General features: G+C 45.9%; 1 protein-coding gene across 1 annotated transcript in view; it reads right to left on the reverse strand.

Moving 5' to 3' along the window:
* Positions 1 to 13,337, reverse strand: part of AGL (amylo-alpha-1, 6-glucosidase, 4-alpha-glucanotransferase) — a 94,957-nt gene extending 81,620 nt beyond the window's left edge. The window contains exon 1 of the mRNA XM_066597245.1: positions 13,316 to 13,337. The gene's annotated coding sequence lies outside the window, so the exon portion shown is untranslated. The remainder of the gene's footprint in view (positions 1 to 13,315) is intronic.
* Between the last annotated feature and the right edge of the window lie 595 nt (positions 13,338 to 13,932).

The following is a 13,932-nucleotide window of genomic DNA, read 5'->3' on the forward strand; positions in this document are numbered from 1 at the left end:
AACACGAGGGCGCTGGTCATGCCTGGCCGGGGTTCATGCGGCCTGCGGTTCGGGTAGTATGAACCCGCTGACAGGTTCCCTTTAAAACCCTGCCTATATTAAACCACTAGTTTTATTCACTGTGCTGTGATAAATAAATATGTTTCTGATTGGGTTTTTGCTTGTATGTAAGTATGTCACCATAACGTTACACGAGGCTCCTTCACATCTGTGTTGGTAGTTTTGTCTTCCTTGTACTAAATTTCCAAATGGCAACTTTCTCCCCAGATAGAACATTACGATGCGGCGCTGGTGCTACAGACTGGTCACTATTCTTACAGGTTTTAGCAAAATCTATTTTAGAGGTCAGGAAATAAAAGTATTTTTGTAATTGTCAGCAGACCACCCCTCTTTTTTGTACCCAACAGAAAATTATTTTTGTGAGAACTCAGTCCTTGTCTTAAAAATACTAAAGCCCAATGTCCATGGGTGGATCAGATTCTGCATACGGGAGCCTGCAGCGGAATCCGACCCTGCCCATGGCCACTGCATTACCTGTCCGGGTCTTCTATTTCCTGGTCTGCGGATGCCTGCAGAAGCGCCGATCGGCACATGCACAGCAAAAAATTTTTTTTCACTCCTAGGCCTCATGTCTACGGGGAAAATCAGATCCGCTGCGGATTTGTAACGCGGATTTGGGCTGCGGATGCACTGTAATAGTCTTTTATTTTTCATGCGGGAGATCAATTGAGATATGAGCTCCTGCACGTGTGATCCGCACTAAAATGGAGCATGTCGCGTTTTTTTATGCGCGTAAAATCCGCAAATCACTTAAAATACCATCCGTGGCTATTTAAATGACTGCGGATGGCAAATGCTTTCCTATGGGATGTGGATTTGCGTTTTTTTTCTCGTGCGGATTTGCTAAATATAATTTCCACGTGGACATGAGGCCCTGTTACTCTAAAACAAAACAAAAGGGCAAATAACGTTTTTAGGCATACATCCCTAGCTTTAGATAAAAACCCCTATGGGGTGGAAGCCTCTTGTACTAGTGAACACCGAGATAGCAGTATATATGTATTATGTGCTGGCAGTGCCATTCTGTGGGCCCCCCGGCAGGACTGACGCTCATAGTGGTCAGTTTGTCTTTCAGGTTTAATGACCTGTATCTGGTGTCAAAGGGAGGGGGTGACCTAGTAAGGCGGCAGTGTTTATTAGGTGCCCACAGAGAAGAATAGGGCTCTACTGCGCGTAATACACGGTAAAATAGAACATGCTGCGTTCTTTTTTTTTTATGCGCGTATTATATGCCGTGTAAATATGCAAATGTGAATGGATCAATGAAAATCCATGTACTTTCATTGCCTCCACTCACCACGTACTATGCGCGCGTACATTGCTATTACATTATAATGGGACCCCGCCCTTGTACAAAGTGGCTACCCAATTTTTTTGCATGTTCTCCTCATGGTCAACCGTTTTCAATTTAGATGTTTGTCTTGCAAGCACAAAATTTATCAAGATGGAACAATACGCCTGCGGCGCCACCTATTGGAAGACAGCATTCCTGCAAGCCATTGTTAAACTATACGAGTCTTATAACACTGAATGGGAATTGAAAACCAAGCCAGAATCCACACACAGACAGCTCTTTCGGCGGTTTGCCCTTCATCGGTGTGCAGTAGTGAGAGGCCTATGACGTGTGCCGGGTAGGGCATCCTTTCTCCTCAGGGCTCATGCCCACGGATTGTGCGGGATACACCTGTGGTTTAACACCGTGGGAATTTCGATAAACAGAAAAATCCCCACTGGCGATCGCGGAAAAACGCACTTTTTACCGTGATGTTGCGAGAACAAAAAATCCCGGCACGCTCCATCGTTCTGCAATGTACAATTTTTTTATCTCCCATGCTTCCCTATGGAGCCTCCAAACTTGCATTGCGATGCTATTTTAACATTAGTAAGATCTATTGACTTTTGCGAAAAAAAACGCACAATTTTATCGCAGGCGGCAGCGATGCGAGATTATTCTAAAAAAAAGTATCAGTGGTGCTAAAAAATTGCAAAAACAAAGACGCGATTTTGCAGAGATTTTCTCACGGCAAAATCCCAATCGCGCGCGTGGAACTAGCTTTAAGGAGAAACGATACACTTCCTGACCCACAACATTTATGAGGGGCATACAAAATATTCTGCACCTCACATTCACTGCATGGTGATCACGGTACACCGCTCCTGCCTATGTTGTATCACTGCTTATCCTGGCCTCACCATACTTATAGTTTGACTCCTGGCTCTGTCCTGACCCCGCTCACATATTGCCCATTGGCTTGGCACACCCAGTCTCCTCTCCTTGTCATGAACCTCGGCGACGTTTCTAACCATGCCACGTATCTTCCGCATTACAGACACCGATCACAACCTGCAGATTTCACAGAAGTCCGTACCTCCTTGCAGGGGTTAAATGTGAATACCAAGATTCCATCAGGTTCTGCACCCCTGTTTAGGCTGTGGCAGACAGATTGCAGCCTCAAGATCCCCATTTTAGTACGTGACCTGTAACATTTCCAACTCATCCTAAAGGTGTTTGACGGGGTTGAAGTCTATGTAGGCTATTCAAGTTGCTCCACACCAAACCCACCTTATCTTTACGGACCTCAGTTTCTGCAGAGCTGAACAGTTATGCAGCCTTCCCTAAACTCTGGCAACAAAGGTGGAAGTATACAATTTTCTAACATGTCGTGCAATTCACTGGCAAGAGGGGCATTGAACTAGCCCCATGCCATTATTCCCACTCAACCTAATTTCAGAGAAGATACGATGCGTTCCCAGATTCGTCCACAAGACGGTCAGATAATAAAAGGGGATGCATTACTCGGGCTAACACATTCCCGCTAGGCCAGAGCCTAGTGACGGATACATTACTGCAGCCGGTGTTTAGTAATATTACGCTTGTTGCAGCTAGAAACCCATTTCATGCCACTCTTGTGCTGATCTCACTTCACCAGAAGGTTCAGAACTTGTAGTGATGCAAAAGATTATAGTGTAGGCAATTTTTGATGCCATGTGCTTCAGGGCTGGATGGTGCCAGTCTGAGTTTATATGGTCTACAAGGTAAAGCCTGAGCTGTTGTCACTCTTAGCACAGCTGGTCGGGGCAAATCTAACACATTGTACATGTTACAAACTGATTTATGACAAATATGGCATCCTACGAAACGGTACTGGTGTATCTTGACACCACCGGAAGCTAGAGGCATGAAAGCTGTCGCCAGGAGTGAACGGCCCTGTCACGCCCCTAGGTTATGATTGGCTGTCAAGATACAGCACTCAGGGCCACCAGCAGAAGCGCAGACAGCGGCTGACTGAGAAGGCTACCTGCAGTGATGTGCGGCGCTCCTCCTCTGAATCGACGCACCACCCCGCGGCGCACAGCTGTGCTGACACTCCGCTCCTCCATTGTGGAAGTGCTCTGCTCGTCCAATGATCACAGTGAGCACAGTCTGTGGCGCTGTCACAGCGCTACCGGCTACCGCACTGCTACCTCCCTCGCTGTCACTGGCAAAGCTTGGAGACTGGCATTGGGGTGAGCCAAAGCATGGCCACCAGCAAACACAGCTGCAGGGTTGCAGAGCTGTGACACTGCCGCAGGGGAGAGGCACAGCAGGTGCGGCATGAATTTAAGGTGCGTGGTCACGACGCAGGGACGCTACCATCGGGGATACTCACAGCAACAAGAGCTGGGAGACTGCAGCCAGGAAGAGGCACATCAGGAACTGGCATCAATGAAAGCTGCGGGGTCCAGATACAGGGAAGTTGCCGCTGGGATATACTCACAGCAGAGATGGCAGCAGTGACAGGAGCCGGGTGGCCACATAGTGCCGATCCATTCTCCTGACCAGCCAATCACGTTGTGGGCGTTGTTTGTGAGCGTGTAGCTTGACTCCACCCATTCTTCTAGTGGCGTCAAGATACACCAGTACTAGAGATGAGCGAGTATACTCGCTAAAGGCAATTGCTCGAGCGAGCATTGCCTTTAGCGAGTATCTCCCCCGCTCGAGACTGCAGGTTCGGGTGACGGCGCGGGGGAGCGGTGAGTAGCGGCTGTCAGCAGAAGGGAGCGGGGGGGAGAGAGGGAGAGAGAGATCTCCCCTCCGTTCCGCCCCGCTCTCCCCCGCAGCTCCCTGCCTGCCGCCGGCACCCGAACCTGTAGTCTCGAGCGGGGGAGATACTCGCTAAAGGCAATGCTCGCTCGAGTAATTGCCTTTAGCGAGTATACTCGCTCATCTATAACCAGTACCCTACGAAACATTTAAAAATACCAGTAAGGCCTCCTGCACGCAGGCGGAAATTCCGTGATGGGATTTCCTGCAGAATTTCCGTCCGTGCCCGCTGCCATAGGACTGCAGTAGATAATGCAGTCCTATGCAGACAGACGTGATTTGACCGCGTGGAAACTTGCGCTGTAAACAAATCGCGGCATGTCCTATTTCTGTGCGAGCCTCCAGAGGCCTGCACAGAAACGTCACCGTTGACGCGCCGGCACTGCGCAAGTGCAGAGAGAGAAGACGCCGGACAGGTGAGTGTAAGGTCAAAGAATGTATTTTCGCAGCAGGATCCAACCCGGCCGTGTGCAGCGGTCTATGACCCATGGTACTTCTATCAGCGTTTGTCTGTGGCTTAATTTTGTGCACTTTTTAGCCATTTAACGTTTATTGTTTACATTTGGCAACATTTTTTTAGACATTTCAGTTTTTAGTAAGCGTGCTTCAAAATCTAGTTCATTATCAAATTTGCATACATTTTGTTTGCAGATCTTGTGAATTCAGCACCTATCCAGTGAATAGCAGACAGAAAATATATATGCTTTAGTGCCCCCTAGTGGAGTCCAAGAGAAAGACGTCACCTGTTATTTTATTTAAGGACCACATTTATATATTAGCGCAAATCCAAAAAAGTCTGCAGTAATTTTTTTCACACTGATCAGCAAAAAAGTGTTTTAAATTGATAGAACAACTAATGTGAATGCCAAATATGAGATGTGCACTTAATACCCCCTAAATGTATACAATTCTTTATTATTACTTTATCTACTTTTTGTTAGCTATAATGTTTTGATATATATATGCACATGCAGGTATATTACATAGATGACTTTAATACTTATGCAGTATGACTGATATATACAGGGGTGGACAAATATATGGAAACACTGTACAAAGTGCATGCCTTAAGTTACATGGTATTATGAATCATATTTCAATAAGACATGTAGAGACTGACTTTAAGTGGAGGTAATATGATACAGATGTTGCTGGGCAGGAGTAAACATCTGCCTGAGCAACAAGGTTCCGTTGGCCAGCGGTTTGAACCGCTCAGTTGCTGTTACTAGTTGGCTCCCAAAACCACCCAGAGAAGGGCAAGAGGTGAAGTAAACACAAATTCGTCGAGAAAGCTCTCAGCCCAACAGGGGTCAAAAGGGCAGCTCAGTGCTAATGATTAAAATCCCATGCATTTTGTATGGCGTTTCCATACTTTTGTCCATCGCCTATAATTGTACTGTATGTGCATGTTGGCTAAGAGCAGTATATATGCACTACAGATAATTAGGCATGAAATGACTATAAAGGTATCTAAAAGGGGAGTGCTTTACTGGGGCCATGTGTGAGAGTGGCCTAAGGGCTTTTTTTGCAGGACAAGCTGTAGTTTTCATTTGTCTGATTTTTGGGAACATATAACATTTTGATTTCTTTTTATTCCATTTTTTTTCTACAGGCAAGATTAATAAAATCTGAAATTCTAGCATATTTTTTTTATTTTTAACAGCGTTCACCATGCAGTGTAAATGATAGGTTAAATTAATTCTGCAGGCTAGTACGATTATGTCAATACCAAAATTATATAGGTTTCTTTTTTGCAACTTTTTCGCATTTTAAGGGCTTATTCAGACGGGCGTATATCATCCATGTTTTCACGCCTGGCCGATATACACCGCTCCCGCCCCTTGCCACTGTTTGCAATGGGAGGGGTGGGACAGGGCGGAGCTACGTTATGCCCGCCTTGCCCCTCCCTTTGCAAACAGTGGTGAGGGGCGGACAGAGGGTGGAGGGGGTGTACGGGTCGGGAGTTCAGTGCACTAGCTCCCATCCCACCTCCTCCCTTTGCAGAGAGGGGCAGCGTATATCGGGCGGGCATAAAAACCCGACTGATATACGCCCGTCTGAATAAGCCCTTAAACAAACAACAAAAAAAGTACTTTTTATCGCTACATTCAAAGACCTCTAACATTTTTCTTTTTATGTCAACAGTGATAGTTAAACACCAGGGATCAGAGGTTTCCACGATCCCCGGTGTTAGAGCAAGTGCCAGGCTGTCATCCGACAACTGAGCACCCGCTCCGCATGGCAGGGCTCCAGGCAGCAGCTGTTATCCAGCCCAGTATCAGTGTGGACAGAGCCCTAGGCCAGCTGCACATGAACAGATCTGCATTGTGGAATCCCTGGTCGGCGTCCGCACTGCGCATCTCCAGCAAATACCATGCTAACATGCTATGGAAAAGCGCTTCTTCCTGCACACGAGTGGAAATCAATTGCAGCAGCCCGGGTTGGTAAGACGGGCACAGCTACCCTTTGGTTTGACTTCTTTGTGTGGTTTAATCACATGGTGGTGGTTGTCTCTCAATAACACAAACATGACCAGAATAATGAAAGTGAAAATGAAGGCAGTTTCCTTTCAATCTGCGTAGATGACTTGTACCCAGAGCTTGCAAGAACTAGCCGTGCCTGACACCGCCGCTCAGATAACGTCTGCATGATGGGGGTCCGCTTCGGCTTATACGTCTGCCTTATGGGGTACTTTGCTGCAGGATCAGGAGGTAAGTGAAAGTATCTTTGTATTACCCAACCTGATCTGGGCACTCAGGGGGGCCGCACAGTGATCTGCAGACACCGCATGCCCTCCTTAGCCTTCAGCTGACGGTACACCCTCTGTTTTTACACCCAGATGTCCCAATCTGCTCATCCAAGCAGCAAGCTACGGCCAACGTAGGGGAGACGGTCCTCCTGTCTTGTCACTTCTCGGACGGAGAGTCTACTAATAATGTCACAGTGATTTGGACGAAGGCAACAGAGGCAGCCGAGGACATTGTGGGGCATAAGCAGAGCAAAAGTGAGACCTCTAACAATCAAAGTGCAGCCTATCCAGCAACGTACGACCCCCGGCTCCAGAGCCACGCAGCCAGTCTGACCGTGGCCAGGATCAGAGCAGAGGATGCCGGGGAGTACCGCTGTTGGGTCCTACGGTCTCCACCAAGCCCCACGGATACCTACAGGTGTTGTACCATACGTCTGCATGTGGGTCAGCAACGGAAAGGTGAGGACTTGTATACCATGTTTTAGGGCTTCCACAGACTAATGTATGCACAAATACGGAGTGTATTTGCGCATGAACAAGCGTTATCACACCCTTCACCTTGATTTTATAAAACCTGTCATAGACTTCTATGGCAGCCTTTGGAATACAAGGCAAAATATAGGGCAGGTCCTATCTTTTTTTGCGCGCAGGAAACACATGTGGGAGAATAAACCCATTGAAATCAATGGCTACACTTCATCATGATTTGCGGGCGCGAGTTTCTCGTGCGCAAAAACCCACAAAAACACAGTCTATTTAAGCCTTTAGAGAGCGATCTGCACAACAAAATGACACAAGAAGAACAAAGCCACATAGACACAAAATCTTGTATTTTCAGAGTGTTCTGACAAAACACAAAAATTCGCACCTTAGGTCGGCTTCACACAGGTGTATTTACTCGTGGATTTGCGTGATGGGCATTGCGTTTGTGAACGTGTGTGTTTAGTGTATTTTTTGCCTTAGCATGCCCAGCGTATTTGTGCGTGCCAACAAAAAAAAAAAAAAAAAAAAAAATCACACAAGCGCGCTCCTATTGAGTTCAATATGTGCTATTTTCTTGCACAATACGACATGCTGCGGTTTTTGTCTTGTGCGACTGAAATGCGGACTCTAAAAACTGAACATATGAGCGAACACATTGCAATCAATGGCTTCTATTCACGGTGTACTGTGTGCATAAATGTTGCACGCGTAATACGCAGCGCAAATGAGCAAGTGTGAGTAAGCCCTTAACGAGGCTGCCAGCTCCTGTGAGCCCCATTAACTATACATCTTGATTTATATAGTGCCAAGAAAATATGTTGGCACTATATAAGGCCGGGCACACACAAACGTATTTGCATTACATATTACGCTAGTATAATAAGCGGTAAATGGCGTCATATAAAGTAGATTGATTCTTTTATTGTTCAACTCGCACTGCACGTAAAAAAAGAACGCAGAATGTTCTATTTATTCGCATATTACGGGTGTAAGAAATGCATGGGAGCGTTCAAAACGCAGTGTATGTGCTATTACAGGCATATGCGAGTAAAACACGACAGTACGCAGTTCCGTGCGCTGCTAAAACGCTGTGATTTTTACGCATTCTATTACCATACAGTCGTGTAAGCCCGGCCTATTTAAGGCTGCCTGCACACGGGCAGAGTTTTGTTGCGTAATCCATGCCAGCGCGTCCGCACCGCGGATCCACAGCTAATTCCGCCCACAGATTGCTATGGGAAAATGCTTTTTCATGCACAATTGCTGAAACCAACTGCGGTTTCTGCGAGCGGAGGAAGAGACACAGCATGCTTTATTTTTGTGTGGGTAACGCATGGATGGCTTCCACTGAAGTCAATGGAAACCGTCCAACCAGTGGCCTGTCCACAAGAAAGACAGAGAGTGAAATCCGCTGTCCGACCTGCAGAAATGGGGGCTTTTCTATGAACCTTGTATTTTCTAGTTCTGCCCCTGACTGACATAAAGGAGTTACAGAGTGAAAGCTGATGGTTTCCTTTTCCTCCACAGGTAACGAGGTAGAAGTCGTTGTGGCTTGGAGCATTTATGTCATCGCCCTGTCGCTCTGTGTTTTCCTGCTACATAGTTGCGGACAGCAGAAGTCGCCCCCCGATAAGACCTACGACGTCTGAACAAGCAATAATTGTATCACTTGTATATGCTTTATAGTCAGTAGTGAATGTATATTGTCCCCAGCGGCACCGGTAGAAACCCTTATAGAAGAAGGTATACAGCTATTATTACCAGTACATGGTAACATATATACACTTGCTGACTGCTGGAACTAATGAAGTGACCACTCCTCCCGTGTAACGGGGGGCCGCTACCCATTTCTCTCTATTTAGTTTGCAAAGATGCACATGCTACCTCCGCACCCCACTACCTCCGCACCCCGCTACCTCACTACAGCTATTAACCCCTCCCGCTGTAGCCCTTTTTCATTTTCTTATTTTTTTTCCTCCCCACTTTAAAAGCTCATAGCCCTTTTATTTTTCAGCTTACACAGCCACATGGGGGCTTGTTTTTTCCAAGATGAGTTGTATTTTCCAACAGTACCATAGAACACGCCGTAGAATGTGCTGGGAAACTTTTAAAAATTTCCAAGTAGGGAGAAATGTAAAAAAATAAAATAAAATTGCACATTTTTGGGGGAGGGGGGTTGATTTGATGATATTCATAGTGCAGTAAAAATGACATGCTATCTTTATGAGTGTTTAAGCTGAATAGACGCAATGCTCCACCGCTTAATGTGTAACTATGTCTGACAAAAACCATACAGAGGGGTTATTATTAGTTTCCCTATACTGGATTGTATTCTGGCTTTAAAGGGAAACTGTCAGCGGTCCAAATAATGCGCACAGCGCCCCATGTAGGTTCTTCAGAATAAACACACTTTAAAGTTTGCCTCGGGAAAAGAGCTTTTGAGTTAAAAACGTGGTAAAATAGAACATGCTGCATTCTTATTTACGCAAAGTACACAATTTGACTCCACACACTGCGTATTACGCAGTAAAATTACGCTCGTGTGAGCCCCCCCAAACATGAGGGCGCTGGTCATGCCTGGCCAAGGAGTTCATGATACCTGTGGTTCGGGTAGTATGAACCCGCTGACAGGTTCCCTTTAAAACCCTGCCTATATTAAACCACTAGTTTTATTCACTGTGCTGTGATAAATAAATATGTTTCTGATTGGGTTTTTGCTTGTATTTAAGTATGTCACCATAACGTTACACGAGGCTCCTTCACATCTGTGTTGGTAGTTTTGTCTTCCTTGTACTAAATTTCCAAATGGCAATTTTTTCCCCAGATGGAGCATTACGATGCAGCGCTGGTGCTACAGACAGGTCACTATTCTTACAGGTTTTAGCAAAATATATTTTAGAGGTCAGGAAATAAAAGTATTTTTGTAATTATCAGCAGACCACCCCTCTTTTTTGTACCCAACAGAAAATTAATTTGTGAGAACTCACTCCTTGTCTTAAAAATACTAAGGCCAAATGTCCATCGGTGGATCAGATTCTGCATGCGGGAGCCTTGAGCAGAACCCAACCCTGCCTGACGCTGGGGATTCTGTGTTACCTGTCCGGGTCTTCTATCTTCTGGTCTGCGGATGTGTGCGGAAGCGCCGGCCGCGCATATGCAGTAATTTTTCTTTTAACTCCTGCTTTACCGTGGAATCTGCGCCCCGTTCACAATTCAACTGCAGGCAGGCCGCAGATCGTACGGCTTCCAAAGGTCTGTAAATCAAATCCGCATGCTTTATTTCATTTGCAGATGCCCGTGTTTCCCTATGATTGATTTGCAATCTTCCGATGTGATATTAAGGCCCAATGTCCACGGGCAGCTTGATTTGCAATCTTCTGCACAGGTGCCCTTAAGCGGATTCCGCAAATCAAACCCGCCCGTGGACATTGGGCCTTAATATCACATTGGAAATATGTTTTTAAATTTTGAACCAGCAGACTTGGTCTGGACATTGTTTTGCAGCAATTATTCTCCTTCCTTTTGGCTCCCTGCACATGGCAGAGCCGGATTCCACATGCAGAATACCACTGTGGAATCCAGCTCTGTCAGCAGTGGCGTCCGTCCGTACTCTTCTGCTGTCTTCTTCTCTTCTCATCTGTACAGCGGACGGTCCGCACAGATCGCCGTCGGACATGCGCAGCTTTTTTTTTTTAAACTCCTGCTTTTCCCCGCTTTATAGTGGAATCCGCAACCTTTCCGCAAATCAAACGGCTTCCATCAACTTGTTGTGATTTTTCCTCCGCTTGCAGAAACCGCAATTGGTTTCCGCAAGTGTGCAGGAAGAATTGATTTCCCATTGCATGCTATGGGCGCTATTTACTGCAGATCTGCGGTGCTAACGCCTGCCGCGGATTTCGCAGCTAATATCCGTCAGTAGGCAGGAGCCCTTAGTTTTTCAAACTCTTCTTCTCCATCCCTCTTTTTCTGGATCTTTCCCTATATTGGAGTCACACTTCTTGCCTTCCTCACAGGCTTGATGTTCTGTACTACAGGGGAATTTTCTGTAATAATACAGTATTATGGTACACGGCACTGGACAGTAGTAGAAGGGAAAGGGACTTGTTTTTTGTATGGTGCCAACTTATTCCGCAGCACTTTCAGGTAATTTATTTATTTCCAACCCCCCCCCCAAGCTGGGGACTCATTTCACCTCGGAAGGATAGAATGCTGAGTCATATTAAATGGGTTTTCTCATCCAGTCTTAGGTTAGATGACACCATGTGCACAATTTCTTGGTTCCCCCGATCATAAGAAAAAACTATTTTATATTGCACTGATACGCAGTCTGATTATATAGCGGCATACCCACCCCAGAACTGTTCAGTGAAAAATTAAAGATACCAGAACCAAGCTTACAGCATAAATACAGGAGCAGAACCGGGTCTTTATGTTATGGGCAAAATCCATGTGCGGAATTCCCGACGCAAAAAGACACGTTTCCGCATCAAGAAGTGACATTTCATATCTTGATACGAATACGCTTGTCTCCATTTCGGAACTCCATGTTTAGATTTTGCCCATTGATCGTGCAAATTCTGCTTGTGGATGCACATCAAAAAACAAGTAAAAAAGCAGCGAATTTTGACACAATTTTAAAAGGCGGAATTCGCTATGGAAAATTTAGCGGGGAACTTCGTTGTGTGAACAAACCCTTTATGCTACTCGTTTTCTGCCTGGAAGTATTTCTTCTCCACGAGAACTTACCCTAGTGGTGGCAGAAACGCTCCTGAGCGGCGGCCTACTGGGGTTTTACCAAAACAACAAGCTATCCCCTATCACCGCTAAGACCCTCGTCGATCTCAAGAACAGGACTCCGGATTTCGCAATGCAAATCCGCCCATGTGCATTTGGCCTAAGGCCAGTTTCAGACGAGCGTATTGTCACATGCCCGTAGTAAGAACGCGTTAGCGCTCATTCACATAAATGCGTGCATAAACGCTATGGGAGTCATGCAGCGGTTTACCGGTCAGTGTGACCCCGCAGAGATTGTTTAGGCATATGAACGAATACCTCGCGCACCCAGTTATACGCAGTGTGACTTTTTTCTTTTTTTATTCCCCATTCTGTCTCATAGCGGGGTGCACATGTATGGTCGCCAAATTTATTGTGTATTGACAGCGCGGCACATGCCGCCCATAGAAAAGAATAGGGCTCACGCTGCAATGTTTTTCACGCACGTACCTACCTGCAACGGTCGTACTTATATGGACTCTATTCACTGCATGTCACGCAGCCGTGCAATACATGTTAAAATCACGGTAGTGTGAGTGAGCCCTTACAGATTACATGGCCACCGTATGTCATCTGTATTTGCCGGCCTTGCTTGTATCCTCTACTGGGCAGATACGGATCTGTACTAGCGCAACAGTAAAAAAACGAAACAAAAATCGAATTAGAATCTGCTACCGCATGCGCATAAAAGCATCGTTCATACCGCAAATATGCCGTGCTCAGGCATACGCAAATACGCTAGCGTGAAGGGGGTTTAAATGTAAACATGGAGGCAAAGAGGGACCAAAAAAGGAGTCACGCTGCGTTTTTAAGACACAGAGGTGAAAATTACGACCATGTGAATAAACACATAACGTAACGTAGCTCCGTATGGCGGTCTGTACACCACACACCCAATACGGGGTTAAAACACGCCTGTCCGCAAGAGACCGAATAGAAGGATTTGCGAGTCTTCCATATTCTGGCTTACAGTAAGTGTGAGCAACGCCGCAGACCGTCTCCGGACACAGAAAACAGAATGTCATGGAAGAAGGCAGAACCGCAGCCCACACTCCGACAGCAGTGTATATGGAGGTGCCCATTTATAGTTACAGTCCCAGCAGTGCAGGGGTTAACCAGCTGCCCGCTCTGCAGATACATAACAACTGTGTATAAACAGCACTCACCTTCCTGTCACCTCAGCTCTGCCCACAATGCTTTGTGACTCTCTTTCGGCTGACAATAAAGTTGATTCAATTTTTTTTCACCTAGCTTTATTAAAACAAAGACAATGTACAATAACCCATAAGGTAGTAAATGGCTCACCGTCTCTTTCTGTGCTACACCCACTCAGGCCGGTTGGCTTGATCTTAGGTGATCAAGATGCACTGTGTTATTTAAGTGATCAAGATTCGTCTCCTGGTCCCAAGAGCTTACAGTCTAATATACAATACATACCCTGGTCCCAAGAGCTTACAGTCTAATATACAATACATACCCTGGTCCCAAGAGCTTACGTTCTAATATACAATACAGTGGCACATTCCTCTTAAAACCCCCTATGAGGAATGTGCCAGTCGTGAGGGTTACTCCATTCACCCCATATCACACGCGTAATACGTGGTGAAAAAACATCCGTGGATAGTCCTTGGGCATTCAAGTCATAACTACACTTTTAAATTAAAAACTTGACATATCAGAGCGAAATCTTGATTAGGCCGGGTCACACAGACGTATCTGCATTGTGTATTACACGCGAATAATATGCGGGTTACGGTGTCAATGAAAGTACATCAATTTTCAT

The sequence above is a fragment of the Eleutherodactylus coqui genome, chromosome 3 (genome assembly GCF_035609145.1).
Source record: "Eleutherodactylus coqui strain aEleCoq1 chromosome 3, aEleCoq1.hap1, whole genome shotgun sequence".
Classification (NCBI taxonomy): Eukaryota; Metazoa; Chordata; class Amphibia; order Anura; family Eleutherodactylidae; genus Eleutherodactylus; species Eleutherodactylus coqui.